Source organism: Phaenicophaeus curvirostris, chromosome 1 (genome assembly GCF_032191515.1).
Source record: "Phaenicophaeus curvirostris isolate KB17595 chromosome 1, BPBGC_Pcur_1.0, whole genome shotgun sequence".
Lineage (NCBI taxonomy): Eukaryota > Metazoa > Chordata > Aves > Cuculiformes > Cuculidae > Phaenicophaeus > Phaenicophaeus curvirostris.
In genome coordinates this window covers 12242663-12266160 of record NC_091392.1, presented here as the reverse complement: position 1 = coordinate 12266160, position 23498 = coordinate 12242663, and the positions used below count along the sequence as shown (strand labels likewise).

Sequence of the window (23498 nt, the reverse complement as noted above, 5' to 3'; positions counted from 1 at the left end):
TACTTCTCCCATTTACCACAAGCCATGTCACAGGTCCTAGCACTTTCTTCAAAGTGATTTGTTACCTTTCATCTGCTTTAATTTTGAATCAGCACTCATGAGTGTAGGTGTACAATCTGTGGATGCATCTCTTTCGCTTACTTGTAATTTCATCATGTTTCTTCACTGTGTCTTGTTCTGAATCCAAATTAATAACTAATTCATTACTGGGATGTCAATGCTATGAACATTAACAAACAAGGAGCCCCCTTAACAACCACCTTTGTCAGTATAAAATAGTTCAACTGAACCCATGGGGTAAAACATGCTACTGGGAGAATGACTCCTGCAGAGCTGGGCACAACCTGTTTTACATGACCAGGGTAGAGGCATAAGTCTCTTGGAGATGTCAAAACGCTGGTCTGGTGGACAGTCAGCTACACGGGATGAAAAGCATGGTACACGCTTCTTCTGCTTCATGTTACATGTGTGAAGAGTATTTAAACTTCTTTTTAAATATAAATTTCTAATGTCAGACACAGAAATCTCCCAGCAATTTCTTGTGTGTGTTAACCAAAATGGCAGCTTTTGCAGAGATTATCCAGATACACTTTTCTTTGAAGTTTATACATGAAAATGTATTTCTCATTAAGAATTCACGAGTAAGTGTGGCACTTTTTTATATCCCTCAGTCATCTCTTTACAGGTCACACAACATTTCTCACAGGAAAATTACGAAGGTTTCAGGAAGCTAAATATCTTCTCCAATCAAACATGGAATAAACAGATCTTCACTTTGATTGTCTTCAGTGCTGTGTCCATGAAAGCTTGGAAGCAGCTTTTATATATATTCTAAATCACTTGCACTTTTCATGAAAGGCTAGAGCACCCAGGCATCCATACGTGGCCATCTCTTGCTTCTCCTGTACCTGATTTTAACCCACTCTCCCTTCTGTCACTCTCCCCTTCTCACTTCAAAAGCAGCATCTCAAAGGATTTGAGAATGTGGCTTTTTCTGAAGTGACATCTCAGAGTTGAGAGACACTTGTGAATATAGCTACAAGTTACCACTTCACTACTGAGTTCAGTCTCTAATCTTTCTGCAGGCAATGCTGTCTGTAAACCGACAAGTGGTTTGAATTCTCCTTGACAGAAGGGTCAGAGAGGTAACAGCCTGGAGTCACAGCAGCTCTTAATGGCCAAAATAACACGGTTTTAAAGAACAAGATAAAACAAACATTCAAGAAACAAAAGCTACCTCACATACATGGTATAGGGGTTTTATGTTATACAATTTATGACACAAACTGCAATTTTAAGAACAAGAAATATTATTTTTCTGCCATAGGGTTATGCTAGCACAGTACCAAAACTGCTGTTAGAAATCTAGCTTTTGTTTTCTGCCTGTCTGGATCTTTAACTGGGCAAGTCCCACATTGATGTAAAACATGCTTTTGCAATTCTCTCTCTCCTTTTTTTTTTAAGAAAAAAACCCTGAAAATTACCAATTTGCTTCCTATCTTGTCAGCTCCAGGAGGAGATCAAAGGATGATTGCTAATGTGAAGAGCTGGGTGCTCTATAAACAAAAATTCTTTCTTCATTGCTGTTTTCCAGTAGTCAAAAGACCATTCTAATAGTCTCATGAAACATTCATTTTAGTTGTCAACTACAGACTTTTTGAGATCCTTACAGCAAAACAATGTGGAAAGAATAGCCTGTATTAATTTTAGAAGGAAATTCTTTAATGAAAGTCTGGATCAACCAAGGTCACAGGAAGATTAATTTAAGATAATGTTGAAATGTGGAATTAAAGAAATGAAAAAAAGTACTGTGATCAAAGGTTGTGACATAACTCCTTTTAAGTTAAAGTCATGTGAGATTTAATGAAGAACACAGAATACATCACAGTTAAAGGTGCTACACCTAATGAAATGTAAAACATCCAGAACTGAGAGCGTAGCAAATACACCAATCACGTTTATACATGAAGGTTGTTTTACTGATCCATCAGCACCACAGATAAAACCAAGAGTTCAGAGGAGTACTTGGAATAATAGCAGTCTCGCCATCAGGCATTTTTAATAGCTTAATAATCTGCTCTTCTCTGTGGTACATGTCTTGATTCAAGCACCACGGATGATACTTGTTTGCATTACCAAATTAGATTTATTTGACACAAACTGGGTATGTACTTGGGCAATCAAAGTTAAACCAACCTCTACTGTGAACACAATTGCAAAATTAAGTTTACTTTTTAAACATAAGTTAGAAATTATTCTCCCCTGTATTGACTGACACTTCTAAAAATTACCTATTACTTAATATATTATGCCTATGACTTCAAAACAACAGATGAAAAGGAAAAAAAAATCAGCAGAGAGGAAATATGATCACAATGCAGCTAGACAGGTGGAAGCGTATAAAGCAGCAAATCTGGCTGCTGGATGAGAGATTATTCTGCGGCGTCTGTATTCAGGTCAGTGAAGGTGATAAGCCTAGTTAATTGGTGAATAGAGCACAGCACTGAGATCAATGAAAAACATTGATAACAGACGAGTACACAGTCAGTGTTCTACACATTTAGTGTAGTAAAAATTATATGCTTATGCAAGAGATTATATTATACAGTTGCCTGTGATTGTAGAGGGATTGAATTCAACGGCTTAGAGGTCTTTTCCAGTTCTACACTCCTGAAAAAGAGTATAGTTATTTTAATGAAAAAGTGAGGTAAAATCAGTTATACAGTGTTAGGATCCTGGTCATTTTGATGGGTGGTCACTATTTTGCTTCTCATTAACAGGAAATTGTCAAATAATTTAATTTTTTGTCCCTAGTATGCAGGAAGTCTTCAGGTTCAGTCCCTATTATGCAAAAAAACCCCAGAAATTTAAAATTTTGTATAAGAATTTCTTTCAATTTTGGACATGTGTTCTTTTAAATGCTTTACTCCTGCATTGTTTATACTTCTGAAAAATAACACCTGAATGATCTGCTTTTATGTTAAGAATCCTGAATTCATTGAACAGTAGAAACCATTTGTAAGGTTACAGAATATGTCAAATGCAGAACTGCATGTTTACAGCCATTTTAAGGTGCACACTGAATTTCTCCTTATAAATGTGTACAAACAATACTGATCAAGAACTGTAGGGCATATCTCATTACAGATAATAAATAATAAGTTAATACTCATCTTAAGGAGGGGCAAAAGGAATTATCTGGGAAGGACAAGTAAAGAGGGAGCAACTTTCACTATAAATAGCACATGATATTAAAAAATAAGGATGATGAGAGGATTAGGACTAATGGTCCTAGAAATGAACACTTGTGATTATTTCCTGGAATATCCTCTCAGTTTGACATCACCACCTGGAAGGTTAGTATTTAAGCAATAAAATTATTCACCTCTCCTGCATATTCACTGTTAGCAGGAGGGCATCTGTGAGACATGGTCAGCTTTGCAACTCTGTAATACGCTGGCTGCAACAGTTTCTGAGAGCTGTACTATCATCCTGCTGACATGTTGGCTCCTTCTCACTCTTCTCACCCTTAAGTCTTACCTGTTAGTATCCTACATGTTCACTTTAATGTAAACACCAACACCGATGCTTCATAAACCATCATCCACCTCTCCTCTGATAAACCCAGCAATTTAGTCATTATTCTGAACACAACAAAAAGCTTTGCACTATCTTGAAAGTTATTGCAACTCTTAACTGTAAAAACCGAGAAAAACTGGTAGCACCATTACAGAGACAATTGGCTCTGTGTGTCTTTAGTACGTTTTTATGCTTTGTGAGCCATTTCTGAGTAAAAATAAGTGAAATAGAAGGGTGAGTTTTATCTAAAGTAAGTTTTCTACAGTGTAACAGGAGGTTGAAAACATAATGATTTAACTTGAATTAGCATAATTGCAAAAGGAAAGTGATGCTCAATTCTAATCATCCAGAAGAAAGCAAATACCAGCACTACGTTAGGAGAAGTTTATGGTGCCAAAAATGTGGAATGATTTCATCCCGCTGCTTGGGATGAGGGGGTGAACCTGCTCTCTTCCATCACTAAGATAATGCCACTGATTTTGAGTGAGACATAGCAGATTTACACCACTATGCCTGAGATCAGAATATGGCTTGTAATAAAGCTCCACTGTGTTTCAGAAGTGAAGACACTTCTTCAGAGATTTAAAGATAAAGCACACGTTTTGGAGCTTTATTCAGTCAGGTTACATTCAGGTTGAGTTTCAAAGAACTTGAATGACAAAGTGTTAGAAGATGACTTACTATCAAAAAGCATGAGCATACTGTTATCTCTTACACTCACATAATAGTATGCCACGAAGCAGCAGGGATCATGGACCATTTCTCTCACAGTTTCCTTTCTCTTTTCTCACAAGTAGGGATGCCAGGTGGAAGCCCCAAAGACTGGATCTTCCCATCTTCACCCTCCTGCCCTTTCCTCTCTTTACAGCCCATGGTTCACCAGGATGCTGAAAAACTGAAGATCTTTTGCTACTACAACAAGTGCCCTGGCATCAACCCTTCCCAAAATAGACCTGATGGAGAGGAGCTCAGTACAACAGGTCAGCCCCAGGGTGTCTTCTGGAGAAGGGAAGTCATGCATGTGGGACATGCATGTTTCAGAATGAGAAGTGAACTGCACGAGCACTGTGAGTAAGGAGCAGTGTTTGGGGTGAAAAGGACAGGTCCCACTGCCCTGAAATCATCTCTCACCCATGGAGATGATTTCCTTCCAGAGAAACTCTCCATGTGCAGGCCAAAGGACAAAATTCAGCTCATGATTGCTTTTCTTTTCCTTTTGAAGACACTTTCCTCCCTACCCCGCAGCTCCCAAAAGGCAAAACTATACATTTCTATTAAAGTAGCATGGTGGCATCTGGGTGTCAGCTTTCTGGCATTTGAGTTAAACAATAACCATAAAGAAGGGCTTGTGAGAGACACTAACTGTTCTTGATGTCAAGTCTTCCCACAATGGGGAACTGCTTTTAAAACATTTCTCTGAAGAATAAAATAGAATAGTTTCCTGATAATTGTTCCATTTCCATGGAGAAGTGAAGAAAAAGCTGTAGCACTTATATTCTTTACCATGACAGCTTAAGGATGCACTTGAGCATTCCCGTTTTTGATTTCACTCATTTAACTATTTTTTCTCAGTTCTTTTAACTTTTTCTTTTATGTCCTCCCTGTTTCTCTATAAATTCTTGATTTCCTTTCCTTCTTGGAGCTTTACCCCAAGCTTTCTGCTCCCAATGCCTCTCTATGCTCCTTCTCTCTCCGTGCCATTCACAACTTGTTAAATGTGCTCTCTTCCATTGACCTCTCTGGTGCAGTGATAGCTGGTCACAGCCTTTTGTAGACAATTCCCTCTTTCAGTGTGAAGGGTTCAAGCTAAGACTCATGGATAGCCATTTTCAGAGAGGGTCAACAATTCAAAGGAAAAATGGATGCTGTCTCTTTGAGACAACTGTACCACACTCAAGGACAAAAAAGCATTTCCTCATCAATGTCTGTCTATTTTGATCCAATCTCTCCTCACATTTTTAAGGAAGGGTAGGAGGACTCTAAGAAGGATGTGCAAATAGGCAAACCAAAATCATTTGCACACTGCTAAGTCGAACTGGTATTTGAAAGGTGTGCCTGCAAAAAAGAGGGACAAACATAAATACGATCACAGCAAAGGAGGCATATTCTGTGTCAAACACTTTAGTGCTTTCTTTTGATAATAACTTCCCCCCAAAAGGGTTTCTTATGATTTTATTTTTTTTTCCCGATTACAGTACTTTTCCTTTGCTGGGCATGACTCACATGCAGGAAAATGTTTTTATCACAAATGAAACATATTTTCAGATTTATATGCTGAGGTAGCCAAAATATAAAGCTTTTGATTTTTAAAGTCTTAAAGTATTTCTAATAGTGACAGAAAGGTCTGATGTGCTTGAAGACATGAGGCTCATCACCGAGGCAGCAGTAAGCACAGGTGAAGGCATAACAAACCAATTTTCCTCCTTGACTGGGTCACCCTATACTGAGGTGCAGAGGTCTGACTACATACACATCAGTAAGCATGTATCCATAAGACCAATGCTGGAAATAACATTTCTTCTGCATTGTGTGGCTACATAAACATCACTTCATGCCTTAAAATAAGAATGTCATATACCTTGGAAAACATAATAGTGTCTTGGCAACTTACACTGGAAACTGGAAGGTATAAAAGGAAAGTATTACCCTATACTGCCCCAGTGCATCTACTTTTCCCGGAGTCTCCACATCTGTCCAGGCTGAAAATCAGGATGTTGGACCAAATACTCTGCTGTTAGTCCAGCTGGGGAAGCAAATTTCATATTAACTATTTAGAATATTTTGACAATAATTCTTGTATTTCCTGTTCAGGTGGAGTTTGGGCTGTTTGATGATATATTCTTACCATACTGGAGAATTCAAATACACCAGGCTTTTTACACAGAAATGATTATCAAACACACAGTACAATGAAAGATAATGTATGGTAGGAGAGCAAGAATGTGTCTCCACCTTCATGAGGCACCATGGCTGAATTGGGTTTGATGCACCAACACTTCTACCAATATTGCCTCAAGCCTCACTCACTTGATGCGAGAGACAAACTGAGAACCTTGGTACTTCTTAGGAGCCATGGTCAGTTCTGGGAGGGGGGGTGGGGGGACACATGGGTTTCTCTTATTTAAATGAAAGTGGGAAGAAGAAATGAACAGGAGAAGAAAATGCTCAGGAGGTCATCACTGTGCACTCTGCCCCTGCCAAGGACAGTCTGCACGTTATCTTCTGGAGGTACATAGCAACAAAAACTTTCTCTTTGCTTTTAAGGCAGCTATAGGCAACACTGTCTTATGCTGTGGACTGCTGTGGCTATCACCGAGTCTTGCTAAAAGGAAGTCTTGCTAAAACACTGTCTTATGCTGTGGACTGCTGTGGCTATCACCGAGTCTTGCTAAAAGGAAGTCTTGCTAAAAGGAAGCATAGCAGCATCAAATTCTGTAATGCCAAACTAGCAGATTACACCAAAGCGGCTAAATTTTCTTGTGTTGTCTCTCCTTTTATTTATTTCTTTCCTGCTTGTTATCACAACTATGCCATACAGTTTTCTTTATAACATTCTTCTAAACACAATAGACAGCATACATTCTTTATCCTAACAGAATAGTGTGTAAGGTACCCCCCATATCTCACTTCCTTTGAAGAACTCCAGGAGAGAACAGAGCAAGATAAAACCAAGGTACATTTTTCTAGTCAGAAATGGGTGAAACCTCACAGAAGGCAATGCTCATGTGGACAAGGCCACAAAAGTAGAACCTACCGGGGCTTAAAAGAAGTCCACTTTTTTTTCTCCTGTGCTATAGGGTCATAGTGTGAACTGGGTTCAGGTACTTAAAAACTAATCTGCACAGAAATTAAGGAGCAATGAGCAGTTAAGGCAGCTCCTTAAGATGGACTGTGAGACCCTATCTCTATAGAGATGATTTAAAGTTACCTCTATATAAAAGTGTTCGTGCTTTCTATGCCTCAGTCTCCCAGTTTATTTTTACACTTATGAGTGTAAAACCCTATGATGTTTTTAGTAAAAGGAACTACACAAATATAAAATATTACTTGTGGAAATGAACTGTAACTCTTTAGAATCTCACTTCTCTACATATCAACAAGAAGGTATTTTATACAGGTTTGGCCATACAAAGGATAGATAGCATTTACTACTGTAAGTTAACACTACTATTATTTTGGTGGTATGAAAGTGGCAGCAAATGTGCTGCTTCAGTTTAGTTTTGAATCCCTAGCAGAGGGTGTATTTCATGGAGTAATAGGCAGCAACTTCCCCGGACGGGGAACATAATTACAATGTCCTAGCTCCCAACGGCTAAAGGTTGTAAAGGATAATATATAGTACCTGCTGAATCTGCAGAAGAAAAAAAAACACAATAAAGAGCTCCCTATCGGCACACTCCTCCTTTCTCAGAAAGACTTTCCAATAGGCACACAGGCAGGTGTTTTAGGACGGTTACGTCACTGCACCTGGTTTCACATACTGGCATTTGATAGCTTTGATGGCAGAACAGGAGGTGATGGGAACAGACTACCCCTTATTCAAAATCCCATCCTGCAAAAGCTAGGAAAGTTTCGTGTTAGCCTTTCCTTTTGTGCAGCACAATCCTCTTACTGCACTCTAGGGAGTGGCTACCACCCATTCCATAGAGATTTCTGGATTTCTAGGGCATAGGACTATAAAAGCAAATGATCCAAAGACACCTGCACTTCCATGAACTCCTTATTTCTCTTTCCCAGAACCTCTTTCTATTGCATCTTCTGAACAAGAAACACCAAGACAAGAGTGTCATCTTCTGTCATCCAGGAGCTGCAGAGCTCTGAATACAAAGGCAAACACACTTCCAAGTTGACCCAGTCATAGACAGTGAACAACTATGAACTGACAAAGCTCCTTTATTCAGCCTTTTACCTAGTTAGGGAGAAGGTGCTATTCCTCACTCCTGTTTAGCTTACGTGCTAGATTACACTACTGTTAAAATATGAAAGACCTCATTACATCCGACTGCATAGCATTACGGAGTGATGCCAAGTTACCTGTCAAGAAGCCGACTATGAATGTGAAAAATCCCTAGGTGAAAGGGAACTCTGTCCTGAGGGTTCTGTCCATGCAGAGGCTCTGCTCACCAATGTTTCATTATCACAGAATCATAGAATAGTTTGAGTTGTAAGAGACCTTAAAGATCATGGGTGAGAACATGTCCTACTAGATCAGGCTGCTCAAGGCCCCATCCAACCTGGCCTTGAACACCTCCAGGAATGGGGCATCCACAACTTCCCTGAGCAACCTGTTCCACTGCCTCACCACTCTCATGGTGAATTATGATCACTGTGACCTTCTGGACCCATCATGGCTTCTGCCATCATGGTTCACAGTGATAGGTACAAGCACTCCAGCAACTTTGGCCAACCTCATGAGTGTTCCTGAAGATTTAAGCCAGGGTCTTGGGAGCAGAGGCAGATGGGAGAACATTGGCAGCACAGGAGTGCTACCGTTCTGTTGTCCCACTAGTGCTCGTTTCTCAGCAGATGACCAAGTCAGGAGTGAAGCAATCTATATCCAATTAGCATGCTTGAATCAATTCAGACCTCAAGAATTCCTAAATCTTTACTAACTCCCAGCAACCTTACCTTTGTATTATATAGGACAGGCTTTTATAACTCATGCCATCTCTGTCATCAGAAAAGCACTCTAGCTGCAATAATTTTTCACACTGCACATCACTGCAATTTATTTATTTGACTGGAAAGGAAAGGCAAACTGAGAAAGAGAGCTTTTATTGTGATGTGCTCTCTATTGCAATGCTTCCCACATCCATGCCCATTTGTATTCCACAACCTCTGGGTTATGAGCATTTCTGTCAATGGGGATTGTCATGGCTGTAAAGACTTAACTCCTAATACCTTCAGATTAAAGAATTTTTCCCAGGCATTCTTTTTCGGTTCACATTTTTATAAGGCCTAACAGTTAGGGAGTTTAGAGGTTCAGTGATCACCCGCTGTCAATCCTATTTGCTTGTTTTCTTTGCCAGGAAGGCACTAAAATGTATTTAGCCTGAGCCACTCTGCAAGATCAGGTTTCTTTTCTCTACTAAATGTCCTCTTGTCTCACCTCTAGAGTGAAACTCAGTAGCAATTTTATCGGAGGCAAAGCTGCACCCTAAACCCTGCTCTCCTTTAAGATCATTCATATGACGACATGGGTGTTCAGGATACAGATTCAGATGGTCAAAGTGTCCCAAGAAAGCCACCAGCTCTCACTGCTTCCTTCAGCAATTTTAATCACAGGAATATTGCCTAAGGGCTTTACTGTAGACTTGAATAATGTTGGGATAAAAATATTTTCGCTTTTGTAGTAGGGAGACGGATGAAATCGAGAGTATCTATTTCCATAGGCAGCTGGATATGCACCTCTGTACAACCTGCTTCCCCAGATTCAAATTCTGACTAAAGAAAGGCCAAGTGGCAGAAAGTATATCTCACTGTCCCAGAACATGGAGCTGGGGCAGGAGGGGAAAGTCACAGATGTTTGGCAAAGTCAAAACAAAGAAGATTTACATAAATAAAGGAGTTTGTGGAGGGTCAGAAAAAACGTATGAGAGGAGAAAAAAGAAGAAATTAGAAAGGAGACAGGGAAAAGATGGTAAGGTCGAGTTAAAAATACTTTGCACCTTTCCAGATAAGAGTGTTTTTCTTTCTTCAGCTGAAAAAGTAAACCTCAACCCCATGCTCAGAGAAAGAGCAAACCCAGCCAGTACAGTTATCAGCTAATCCTACCGTTAATTTTTCATTTTCCAGAAAATAACTCACTAATATTTGGATATGCTCTGTACATAAACACTAAGGCCACTGCAACAATCAGCTTCCTCTTTACACTACAGTACTACAAAGAGTGTTGCAACAGTGACAAGAGATAGATCTGTCTCCGAATTTTTTATCTGGTGCTAGAAACGAAGGCACATGGGTCTGGAATGTGCTATATAAATGTGGAAGCAGTGACAGAGGAACAGCTGGGATGTTCTTATTTAAAAGAAAAAAAAAAGTAAATTCTGCTGACCATCTTCTTTTCTTGACTCTTTGGGCTACAATCAGCTCTGTTATAGTGATATCATTTACAACAAACTTGATTTAAACTGGCTGCATTACAGCAACCAGGAATAGTATATGGCCTTTAATGTTCTTAAGCTGATTTTGCAGTGAGAGCATGATGATTTCTGTACAGGCATTCGCTGCTGAAATGGGAAATAGGTGGGCTGTTTGCTGAGTCTGTCAGCTGGAGCACTGACAATCGCTACTTGGACTGCTTCAATGTAAATACAATCTTCTCAGACTTCAACACCCTGGGTCTGATTCTTCTTTAATGTTAGTATACATTAACCCAATTCATTCTCCTTATATTTTATTTATATCACAAGAAAACAATCCTGTCCCCTACGTTTAACCATAGGGTGTATTTATAGAGCTTGTAGAAAGTCACAGTGAGAAATTTTCAAAGTGCCACCATTTTATTTCTATCTTTGTTTCCCCTCCTCCTTTACAGACATACAATGTGTCGATGCTGTGCCATGAGAAAATGTGTATTTGCAAGCAAAGTCCCTGGATAGTTTTCACTCCATAGCAAGAATAAATGCCAAAAGTCTTGCTTCACTTCTTAAATTGGATTTTCACTGTTAAAGTCCACTTTAAACAATGTCGTACTTAATAATCACATAACTGATAGGCAGTGCTACTAGTTGGGTGTGTGTTTCATTTGGGTTAGGTTTGCTCACTTAATTTCTTCTAGAAACTTTTCTGCTTGTGAATCATCAATCCAATTTCTCTAAGTGTGTCAAGCTGAGGTCTGAAATTTAATTTGTTCCTGTTCAGTATTAGACTCCTATGCTTTCTGATGTACATACGCATCTGGAAATCAGCCTGATTTGGTTTAGTTTCTAAAACTGCAGCTGCATTCCCTTGTTCAATAACTACGGTCAATGTGAACTAGGCATCTGGAATATTTCTGTCACTCAAAACATTTTAACTCTATTTATTTCCAATATCTCTTGTTGACATTTCTGCTTGTCTGATAGTTTGCAAGATGTTTGTTTCCTTTTCCACATTCCCACAGTGAAATTGTGTCACTTTCCATGAAGCAAACTGTTTACTACTGTCAAATTATCTACCTGTACAAAAGCAGTAATGGAATCTGCAAGTGGTTTTAAAGTTCTATTTTTGCTCCTCTACAGGAGTAGCATAATTTTATATCATAACTTCAAGCATTTACGTCTATAAAAATTAATCCAAAAAGACTGCAACAAATCTGGCAAATAACATTTGGGATTTTTAGAAGTCCACACAACATGCTTTCCAAGCACCAAGTAAAATGTTATGTCTCTTGCAATGGGTAAATGACATCATATTTATACTATTTGTTTTCTATGAGGGACACTTTAAAGAGTATTCATTTCTTGCTGAAAAACATATATGTACTATAGAGAAACTATTCCTTAAATTGGAGAGAAAGTACAAGAGTTCAGTAAGTACAGTGTTATTTTTCACAAGTGATTTTTCAAATTCACCCATAAGCAGCTGCAAAAATAACACTGGCCACATCTTCTGGAAAGGATCTATACTACTCATAACTTCTCTCAGCCATCCTTCTTCCTCGTACTTGCCCTACTTTTGTGCTGTGGAGCCACCTTATCTCAGGGAACATTTAAAGAAGCAATTTCCACTGGAGTGAAATTCACTGCCTCCCCGCGAATCACCTAGCACAGGTCATTACAGAGAAACACTGGCTCCTTCCTTGCTCCCCGACACTCACCCCACACATGCACAGATGGAAGCTTGTCCTACCCCTGAGCTGCAACTTCTACAGAGAAATGTTAAAGTAGAGCTGCGCTGTCAGACTGAATGGCCATTCTATATGATGCTCTTTCCAACAAGCATACTTGTAGTACAATTAAGAGAGTGCTTTCCCCTCTTCTCCTCCCCAACTTGGTCTTGTAGTATCTGAACATGAACTTCTCCCTTGGATAAACAAACACACATAACCATAGGTATACTTCTGGCCTTTAAGGAGTTCATTCCTGTACCTTTTTTTTAGGATATTCAGTTTCACCTGTCAGTTGCACTCGCTACTGTTTGGCAATTCTTTTTAACCTGTACAGCAAGCGGCACATTACCTAAGACACTTGTTATTCAACCCACTCATCTAATTCCAGCTGTACAAGCAGAAGCCACTATATTAGCTGTATTTATACAACTCACTTACAACAAACATTCTATTTCATTTTTTTTAATATTTTCCTTCGGTAAGCAGTACTATCAGCAGGAGGTTCCGATTTTCAGGTAAAACAACCACTGCCCACTACAGCCCCTCAGCCAAACAGTCAAAGCAAGCAAAGCAAAACAAGCTAGTCAGACATTATCACAGAGAATGATGATTAGAACAAACAACAATACCGGGGAAAAATGCATGGCTATTCAGAAACCATCTTTTGGGAACTGAAGAAGAGATATGGAGCCATTTTTCACTAGGTTCAAGAGAAAATGTCAGCACACAGATGCTACTGTACTGTCAGATTGCATCTTAATTTGGCCAAAGGGGACTCAAGCAGTCACCCCTCACAGACAAATTTTAAAGGCCCATTAGAAATCTGATTTATTGGTTGCTAAGGATCTCCCTGCTATGATCTGCAGATTTTGCATGACATGGAGCTGAAATCCAGCTACAGATAGGTGTATGCTTCTCTGTATTATTTAAATCCATTTGAATTCAATATTTCTTGGACATCAGTCAAGCCTCCCCCCGCCCCCGTCTGCCCATCCCCTTTCCTCTTAATACCTTAAGGCAGTTTACTTCAGAATGAAGCAGAGCATTAACCTGTACAAAACTGCTAATTTATATATAACTCTCTTGCTGCCATTGGAAAAAAAGGAGGAAAAGCACGTGCCTTTTGTTCTAAAAAGGCAGGAAAAAAAAATCAGGAACAAAAGAAATGCATCTGCCAGCAAGAGATGTAAGAAATTGCTGGGGTTTGTTTCAGATGTTGAGGCATGCCAGCGTTAACAACAAGCATTCAAATAAAAACGTTCATTTTCTTCTTTCCATCGACCTTTTAAAAAAATTCCATGGGCTTTTTGCTGAAAAAAGGGGGGGCAAAATCACATTCCTTGCATTCAGTGAAAATCTGAAGCTCCTGAGCGAACGGCATTTGAAATTGCTGAGGAAACACCATTCAAACTTGCTCTATATGAACTGCCCATTGTTACAATTCAATGTACAACAATCACAGCTCAACTTCTAGCCGTGCCCGCATCGCAAGGAATTCAAAGTCAACAGCCCTTTTTACTTCCATAAACATCATCATCAAAGCCCTCACTCGCAGCTTCCCTGGCAAAATCCTAAGAGCCCCGGCACGCTCATCTGACAATTCCTGAAAGGAGCGTGCAGCTCATCTTATAGACCAGCCTTTCGTGCAGGAACTATTCTAAACAAAGGCAACATCCAAAGCCACGCAAGAATCGCGCAAAGCAAGTCCCACTCAGCCCAAGTTTGGATTCAACATCTGGCTGAACACGGTAGCGCCTCGAATTTTGATTTGGGTTTGCGGGATTAACCCCCACCTCATCTCTTCACCTGACCCCCCTCTCAGGTCCCAGCTCCGCAGCGGTACAAATCAAGACAGAGGGAAGGAAAAAGGGGGGGAAAAAAGGGGGTGGGGGGTTGGGGGTGTAGGGAGGGGGGTGAAGAAAGGGAGGCAGAGTCTCATCCCACCTTGCCATGGCTCTCAGCCCGTCTGTCTTCGCATGGTCTGCAAACCACCTGTACCGATCCAGCCCATTCTGGGGGGCAGAAAAGATCTCCCCCGGCAGACGTAGTCTCAGCCGTGCTTTGATTTTTCGGCACGAATGTCTAGAATCTTCCGCTTAAGCCGCGCACAGCCACACAAAACTGCAGCCGAGCTCTTTTGTCTCCCCCCCCCAACCATCCACACACCCCCCTCCCCCCCCCCACCCCCTCAGCCCAACCCAGCCCCCCCCCTCCCCTGCTCGGCTCCCGCCCCCGGGCCTGCCCGGCCCCGCCGCTCCCCTCACAGCCGGGGCCGCCCTCAGGTGATCTGCCCCTTCCAAACGCGAGGGGGGCTCTCGGCAGGGAGCGCACGAATCCCCCGCTGGTGTTCAAACTGGCCATTTACATTACAAAGCGAGGGAGAAAGAACGTAGCTCCGAGGAGATCGTCAGGCGTTCTCCTGCTTTTCCAGTTCTCCTCCAGCCACGCGCGAAAACAGGCACAGTGTTTCTTTCCATAGGTAATTAAACTTTTCCGTGGTAATAAGCACGCACAGTTTGTATACCGCGTCGCTCCTAAATATTTAAAAGCAGTGGGTCACTCCTAAATAGACATAATTATTTTTCACATTCCATAGATGCTGTGCGGGTTCTGTAAGTTCCTTTACAGCTTCTTCCCAATTGTATTTTTTTTACGGTACGATCTTTCAGTGTTTATGCTGAAGCCATATTTAATATCTCAACAGAAAATGGAGCATGCTCAACTGAAAACAATAATTAGTTCTTTATTCGAATTATTACACTGTAATTCAAAATATCTTTGATGTAGGGCCATTATGTGTAAACCTGACTTTCTAAATTGTAGCTTATCCAATGGCCTCGTTCCCTGGGATTACCCTGATTAAAATTACCACACTGTGCAGGGATTTGGATCTTAAGACTCTAAAAGACTGAAAGAATGAAACTGTGGCCCCAGATTCTGTGAAGGTCCTAGTTAGAATCAGAATCATAGAACGGTTTGGATTGGAAGGGACCTTAAAGATCATGTAGTTCCACTCACCTTGCCTTAGGCAGAAACACCTCCCACCAGCCCAGGCTGCCCAAGGCTCCATCCAACCTGACCTTGAACACCTCCAGGGATGGGGCAGCCACAGCTTCCCTGGGCAACCTGTTCCACTGCCTCACCACCCTCATGGTGAAGAATTTCCTCCCTATGTCTAGTTATTACCAAGTTCTCAGAAATACCTAAATATTCTTCCAAAAGTTAGATTTACTTGCAAACTGTGTGTTGCAGACAAATCTTACAAGAAACATATAAATCTTGATAAAATATGGAATTTTTGACTCCGGTTGTCATTACAGATTTTCAATCAGATTTAATGAGAACAGAATTTCCACCCAACGTACCTCGGCTGCATTCATTATAAAATGTTAGCAAATGGGAAACACTTATAAACCAGTAACAAAGTTTAAAGTAGCTATCCACATTTAATCAGCCTTTCTGAGGAGCTTTACATGTGTAGATGTAATATATAACATATACCACAGCAAATATAAGCCCACCATTCTATGACCATATCTTTAAAGACACAAGTCAAAGAGAGAAACCCTGCTCATCTATCCATCATACAGGACAGGCACTTCCAACATTCCTAGTGCTTCCAATGATATCATAAATAATCATTTACCCATCACATATTAACTGCAGACCACCTATCTGCAGACCACACTTCAGGTCTTCTGAGACTATGCATAGAATGTGAAATTCTACTTTTTACTTTCCATACTATCATTCTTATGAGGTAAGGTAATTCTCTAGATAAGCACACAAAGAAGCAACCTGAATTCTGTTTAGGATACTGAGGAAAGAGAGTTATATGAGATATCATGGATTATCTGCATCACACTACCTGGTGACCTCTATGAGATTGATACTACCAACTCTCTTTATCTTGCCTGGGATTTAAGAGACTTAAGGTTTTTTTTCTCTAACACATCCTTGTTAGTGATGCTGAAGTAGGAGTACTTCACATTTTTCCTATTGTAGTCAAAGTTTCTGTCATAGATCATGAGATGTCATCAGAAGCCAATACTGACTCCGAGGGACTGGTGGAATTCTCATGACTGTGATATATGAAGCTATTTCAAATCAGTCTTCCAAGGGGAAAAAAAAACAAAAAGGGAGGGAGGGAGGGAGGGAGGGAGGGAGGAAGGAAGGAAGGAAGGAAGGAAGGAAGGAAGGAAGGAAGGAAGGAAGGAAGGAAGGAAGGAAGGAAGGAAGGAAGGAAGGAAGGAAGGAAAGGAAAAAATTCAGAAGTGGGACTCTTGCAATGTCAAGGTAAGCATATGCTTGAAGAAAAATATTTAATGCCTTGCACACTTAATACTTGAAGACCTTTTTGATGATCCCAATAATGAGGGCCACAGGAACCAGCAGAAGCCGGAAGAACCAGACAATTCCACCTTGATCATCTAAGTTTCTGGATGTAAGTGGAGTTCTGCAGTTTTTGAGACTCTGTATATCTACTTTGTAACTACTTTATTAATAGCTTCTTGACTTCACCCTTTCATTAGTGAAAGAAGTGTAATGACATTTATTGCCTAGAATGGGGCAAATAGAAGAGAGTTAGCTGAAGAGGCTAGCAGCGACAGCCAAATTATATTTCTTTAATTTCTTCAGAATTCATAATGCAAATTGCATAGATACTGGTGTTTTCTAATTTGGACAACACCAGCAGTCTTTTATTTCTATAAAATTAATGTAAAACCTGTTCTTAGTAAAGAGATCAGCCTAAATTTTCATTATTGAAAAGGAAAATAGACACAATTATCCTGCCAGCTGCTGATAGTAGTTACAAAACAGTGTAAATCATGAAGCTGCTTGACAAAATTTCCAACCTAAAGTCAACTACTAGCACACAGTCATGTCACTCGGTGCACAGGACTCCTATTGAATGTGATGAGTCTCTTGATGAGGATCCCGTCTGATGCATACTTATTACACACATCCAGTATGTTCAGTTTAGCAAAGGGAGGTATGCTACAGATTTTCGACAATGAAATTTAGTAGTCACTTATCTAGTGCTTAAGATGGTTTATGACTCTCGAAAGATGGTCATTTAATTCCGAAGAAATAAAGCAATGACTTCAGACTGCCCAAGAAACCTTTCATAATAGCTGGGCTCCCATACAAATTGACAGGAACAAGATATTCTGAATCTACTTGCAGATGCAGTAATACATGCGGGCTTATTCCTCTAGAAGGAACTGGACAAGTATCTTCCATCCAGAGGCTACATGTATACATACATATAGATATATACAGACATGTATACGTAATTAACCAGGGTCATATAATAAATATGGATGAAAATCTGTCTCAACCATGCAGAGAACAATTGTTTTGGAAATGGCATACAGTAGTACTTAAAAAAATTAAAATATGCACAAACTGATACTTTATTCAAGAACTTAATACAGTCCTATTTAATCATTAAGGTTATCACTTCTAATCTTTTGAGAGGAATATGAAAGTTTCCTGACAGAATCACTATTTTTAAATTACTTTTAAAAATTAGTGCTTTAATTTGAACAACAACATATAATCAAATTATTGAGGCATGACAAAAATAAATTAATGGTCTAGTTTGTTATAGAAATAATCTGAATATTTGCATTGCTAATTTCAAAACAGTAAAACCATGCATGTATCAACATAAAATAACAATAAGAATCCTGATTTTATTAATAATACCTATCAGCCATTAGGGTGGATTTATTCCTAAAAGAAGCCATAGAACCAGGTTGCAGTTCATTTATATGCAAGTCAAAAAGGTATATGGCTAAAAATGAAACTGCCCAATTGGTAGGAAAATGGATATGTCATGTAAGCGTATTTATGAAGTCTTTTTGAATTTGTGTGGCAAACAAGCACAAGTAATTTCTTTTTCCATTACTCTTCAGATGCAGAATTTGCAAGTCTGTGCTTCAGAAGTAATGGTAAAGGAGATAGAACACTATTAACTTCAGATTCTTCACATCAGTAGTACTGATGAGTGAAAATATCCAAATGCACACAAGTTACACAAGTAATTTATACAATGGAGAAAAACCCTACAATATTGGCATTTACAGAATTTTAAGTATCTTGCACCTTCACAAATACTGTAAGTTACAATCACTAAGGTTAACAATTTTGGGACAGGTTTGATTTGTGTTTTAGATGTACCTACAGTCCTTTGTGCTCCTAGGAGAAAGATTGCCAAAAGGAAGGATAAAGAAGGAAGGCTGAGGTAGAAACATGGTCCTATTCCAGTGACATTATAAATAAGCCATTTGATATGTGTGGGCTGTGACCCGTGTTAGAAATAGCATTTAATGGAGGCCTCTGAGGAATGAATTAGTCATTATCTTTGACTTTAATACAGACATAAAGAACTGAGAGATGATGAGGAAGGTTAATACAAATATCCTCTGGAGCTCCTGGCATTTTCTTGTCAAATTATGGGAAGACATGGAAACTTTCCCTTCTTCAAAAACTAGATGAAAGATAAAAATAGAAGAAGCAAAATTCCTTTGGGAGTGAGGAGGAAATTCACCATCCATCCGGCTAGAATGCCCATGCTTGGTTTTCCTTATGAGAGTCATACAGGAGTGACATCAGGTCTTGGACACTACTAAAGCAACTGCTTCAGCAAAACAGAAATTGAATGGATAGATATCATTCAACCCTGATGTCAGCAGCAGACTCTTACTTACTCCTTCAGAAGACTGTGCTACTGGAAAATTTTTAACAATATAATAGTGAGTGTTTGGAATGTGTGTAGCCACTGAAATATCTCACAGCTTTTTTTGTGAAGCAGGAATTCAATACCAGTATCCTGGCTAGAATCTAGAGCCAGGGTGAATGTTTAGGTGACCCAGAGTGAAGAGAGAAGCATTTTATTCTTTACTTTGGCATATATAAGCACACATATACATGTGTGTGTATAGGCACATGTGTGATCGTTGCTCTGGGTAATTCCTATGAATCTCAGGGAAAACAGAACATATCCCTCAGAGTAATGCAAGACAGTTTAAAAAAGATACATAATTAAGTAACTTCTGTATCTAAGCTGTCTTCAGTGCTGCTGATAATCTGTATATACACATCACATTCCATCCATGAAATGGCAAAGTCATTCCCTTGTACAAAATTTGTAGGGTGTTCAATTCAATTTATTACAATAAAATTTGTAGAGGATTTATGAGATGGAATGTGTAACTTCCGACCAAACTTTTACAAAAACTCTTGCCAGCTCATTTTGCCAGCCAGTTTAAGGTGTGGGTTTCAGAGAAGACCAAACGTATTCATCTAACTGCTAAGCACAGTAGTCTAAATAACTCTGCAGAAGCAGGTAGGTAGTGGTGTTAAAAAAACCCAACCAAACAAAAACAACCACAGTAAAAACTCTAGTTTGTTTTTTGAGGATATTAATTTAACTTCCTTGGGATAACTCTACTGTTTCTCCCTGAGACTGTACTAATGGCTGTACAGGCCCATAAGAAGGCGAAGATAATTTTAGTCCTCTTCAGTGTGTTCATTAAGCATGCTATTTTGGATAAGTAAGGTTTTAATTGGTTTCCAGAGCTTGTAAGGAGGATGGCCTATGGTAGTATGACAGTGAGGATCTCCACCCCTACTGCTTTCCCCTCTTGGAACTCAATAAAGTTTAATTGGATTACAATGAGGGTAGCCACAAGATTTCAATTACTGGTGTATTCACAGTGTAGACCTCTACTTGCAATGGCACTTGATTGACTCACTCGGCACACTTCTCTTATTACAAGATCTCTTCCCCTCCTTCCCAGACAATAAGTATTGTACAAAGGTGTTACAGTTATTATTAAACAGCAGCATAATCACACAACTATTGTGGCACTGCCTACAAAAATTAAAGCTCTAACTGGTCTGAGTTTACAGCATGTGACCTACTTTACTTAAAACTAGTTCTAGAATGTCTGTCTTCTTTTATCTGATTTATGATCTGAAGCCATAAAGAAACCAAATGCTTTTGTCAAAAGGACTTAATATGTTGCAAAACAAAGGAACTAAATATGCTAAAACTGACCAAAGAATTTGCCAATTCTCCTTTTACACAAATGATATTTTGATAAAATATTATTTTAAATAAAAATTAATATTTTTGTATGTTTGTTCATTCCTCTGTTAAATAGTCAAGCATAAGTTTTGATTTGTAAAGCTTTTTCATGCAGAAAAATAATTTCCTCACCTGTAAAGGACAACTAAAATGTAAATTGGAAAAATCGCTGTGATTGTATTAGTGGTAATAATGACAAGACTGTATTTTTAGTCCAATATGATTTTGCTCTGATTTAAGATGAGCTAAATTACATGTTGGCAAACATTCTTTAATCCTGTGTGCATTGCTGATCCTACCACTAGCAGATGTGAAACAGAAAAAATAATAACATTTAAATTTACAGGAGGGATAGATGTAATATTAGAAAATAAAAAGGCATTTGACTGAGCCTTCTTACACAAGTGTTACTGCACTGTGTTTCCAAGTTATTACATCTCTGCTCATTTCCATTTACTCAGCACCCATGAGTCCCTATATATGATATGAAGCCCATTTAAAATAGTTCTTAAAATTTTAATTACAAATTTTGGATTAATGTCATGATAATAAAACTATTAATTTGTTATATTTCCATTCATTGTTATAATAAAAAATGCTATTTATTAATGTATTTCTTGCCATAATAAAACAAAGGAACTTACAAAAGAATACAAAATTTATTAATGTACCTTGTTTGAAATTGATTATGTTTACATAAGGAGGCTATAATACATTTGCAAAAGAAGACCGAAGTCCTATATTATTTGCATAAATAGAGCAACTCCAGAGTTTGCTAGTTATGGAATGGTAGTAGATTCACCTTTGTAACTCTTAAAGGTTACTTGCCAAATACTCTAATTTTACAGTGAAGCCAACAAACATTTTACAAAGAAGTGGCTGATTTTAAATTGCAATGTGATTGTTCTATAGAGACCCTGCAACTGGAAAGTATTACACATTCTTTCTTCTTTTCCTAACTATTGCTCTTCTAGTCTAAAATTCCTGATGTGGGGAACTCTTTGGACTGGGACCTCTATGTGCTAGGAGTTTAAACTGAAATTGTAGATTTTTTTGTTTTAGTCAGTAGTTCCCACTAACAAAATTCATAATGAAGTTACTCAAAATGTATATATAAAAAAATCTACTTGTAAGTATGGGGTATGATAGACAGTTCGTGGAGCAGATAAAGTCTGTAAAAATTATTTTACTTCGTCTTTCTTGGTTTTTTTTCTTGTATTTTAAGCATTTTAACTCAGTGTGGTAATATTTTCCAGTTAATAGAAATGTGCTATTATTATTAATAATAGTATTTAATACACCTTTATATTCATATGATATTTTGTAATACATTTGTTTGGACATTATATAATTTTACAAATAGTCTGAAAACTTAGGTATCGTATTTTCTATATGAACACATAAAACGAATATTTTCAATTTTGCATTTAAATCAGTGATTGGATAATTGTGTGAGAGACTGCCAGACTTTTTTGGTTTTGATTTTTCTCTTTCTAAAAGAGGTTACCTAAAAGAGGAAAACAACCTCAAATTCCTAGTGTACATAACAATATTCCATCTAGTCATTAATAGTCAAACACACACACAATGGCACATCAGACGCAGGCAGTTGAGTTGGGAATTGAAACCATAATAATTAAGAATAGATTTCGTGATCTCACCATGACAAGTAAATGAAACACTCTGGTGTGTTTGCCCAGTGGAAAAGGGAATTAACACAGTATGAAAAGCAAAATGGAAGCATATCACTGATTAAATCTAATGCACAAGGAATGCAACAATGGGAAACTTGTGTCAGCAGAACACATCAAGCTCTTTTCTAAATATTGTGCATAAGTATGCAAAAACACATACATGCATCTTCCCTGTAAGAACCATAGTAAAATAGGGCAATATATGTACAAAACCCAATCCCAACTCCAACAAATAAATAGATAGGCAGAAAAATAAATAGTTAAATTATCATATGCTCTTATTTTCTATAAACAAATAAATATGGTATTTAAATTTTGTCGATGATTTGGTCTCATTGGCTTCAGGCTTGTTATTTAAACGACCCGCTCTCTTCGTCCTCTGTTTAAACCCACGTTCTTCTCTCTCTAGCACCTTGGAGAGCGGCAGCACCCGCAGGGCCCCGCTCTGCACAGCAAGCGGCCCTCGGGCTGCAGAAAGAGCAGCCACTTGGCGCTTTCGTCTTACATAAATTATCATCATCTCTTCTCCTGCATGCCTCTTACGAATTCTCCATCTTTTCTTTCCTTTTCCTCGAACTGTCTTTTTCTTTTATAGTGGCATTTACTGTTACAGCAACTTTCCCATTTGTCAGAACCAGAATTTGCTCCCTTTCGTTCTTGAAACTCACTGCTCACAGTATCACCGTGCAACATGCAATAGAAGTATTGTATCAAGCATTATGGTTTTGTGCTTTAATATATATCTGAATCACATATGCTGCATTATTTTACAGTATATTTGTTACAAAACTTCCTTTATAATAACTCTGAATCAGAAATTATTGTGATTGTACACATATAAACTACCTAAAGCCATAACAATACGGTTGTATTTACAAATATTTATTCACGTATTAAATACACCTGAATTAATCAGATTCTTTTTAGAGCTTGAAAGAACAGTTAAAGATTGAAAGTACAACTACAAACCCAATTCTGCAAAAATTTACAAGGATTAATAATCCCAGTGAGTTCACTGAAACTATTGACCTGTACGAAGTCAAATGCTATGTGCTTGCAGGATCTGTACCTAAATCATCCCATTAAGTCTGAGAGTTTAATTAACTCTCAGACAGATATAAATCAGGAATCATTCCCAAGTCAGTACAGATTCATTAGTGTAACTCAGTGAAATTTTTTTCGTTGGTTTTCTAAGGAAAACTAGATTTCCATGATGGCATTATGAGAAGTCAGAAGGGAGAAGAATCATAGAATCACTTGGTTGGAAAAGACCTTTGAGATCATCGAGCCCAACTGTACCTGTCAACTACTAAAT

The 23498-nt window shown here is 38.6% G+C and overlaps 1 protein-coding gene across 16 annotated transcripts in view; it reads right to left on the bottom strand.

Annotated features, from left to right (window-relative positions):
• The window catches only part of MAGI2 (membrane associated guanylate kinase, WW and PDZ domain containing 2), a 741259-nt gene that overhangs the window by 382388 nt on the left and 335373 nt on the right, over nt 1-23498 (bottom strand). The window contains exon 1 of one of the 16 annotated variants that reach the window (XM_069878455.1): nt 14336-14525. The exons of the other annotated variants lie outside the window; for them this stretch is intronic. The gene's annotated coding sequence lies outside the window, so the exon portion shown is untranslated. Of the gene's footprint in view, nt 1-14335; nt 14526-23498 lie in introns of those variants that run through there. 16 annotated transcript variants of the gene reach the window in all.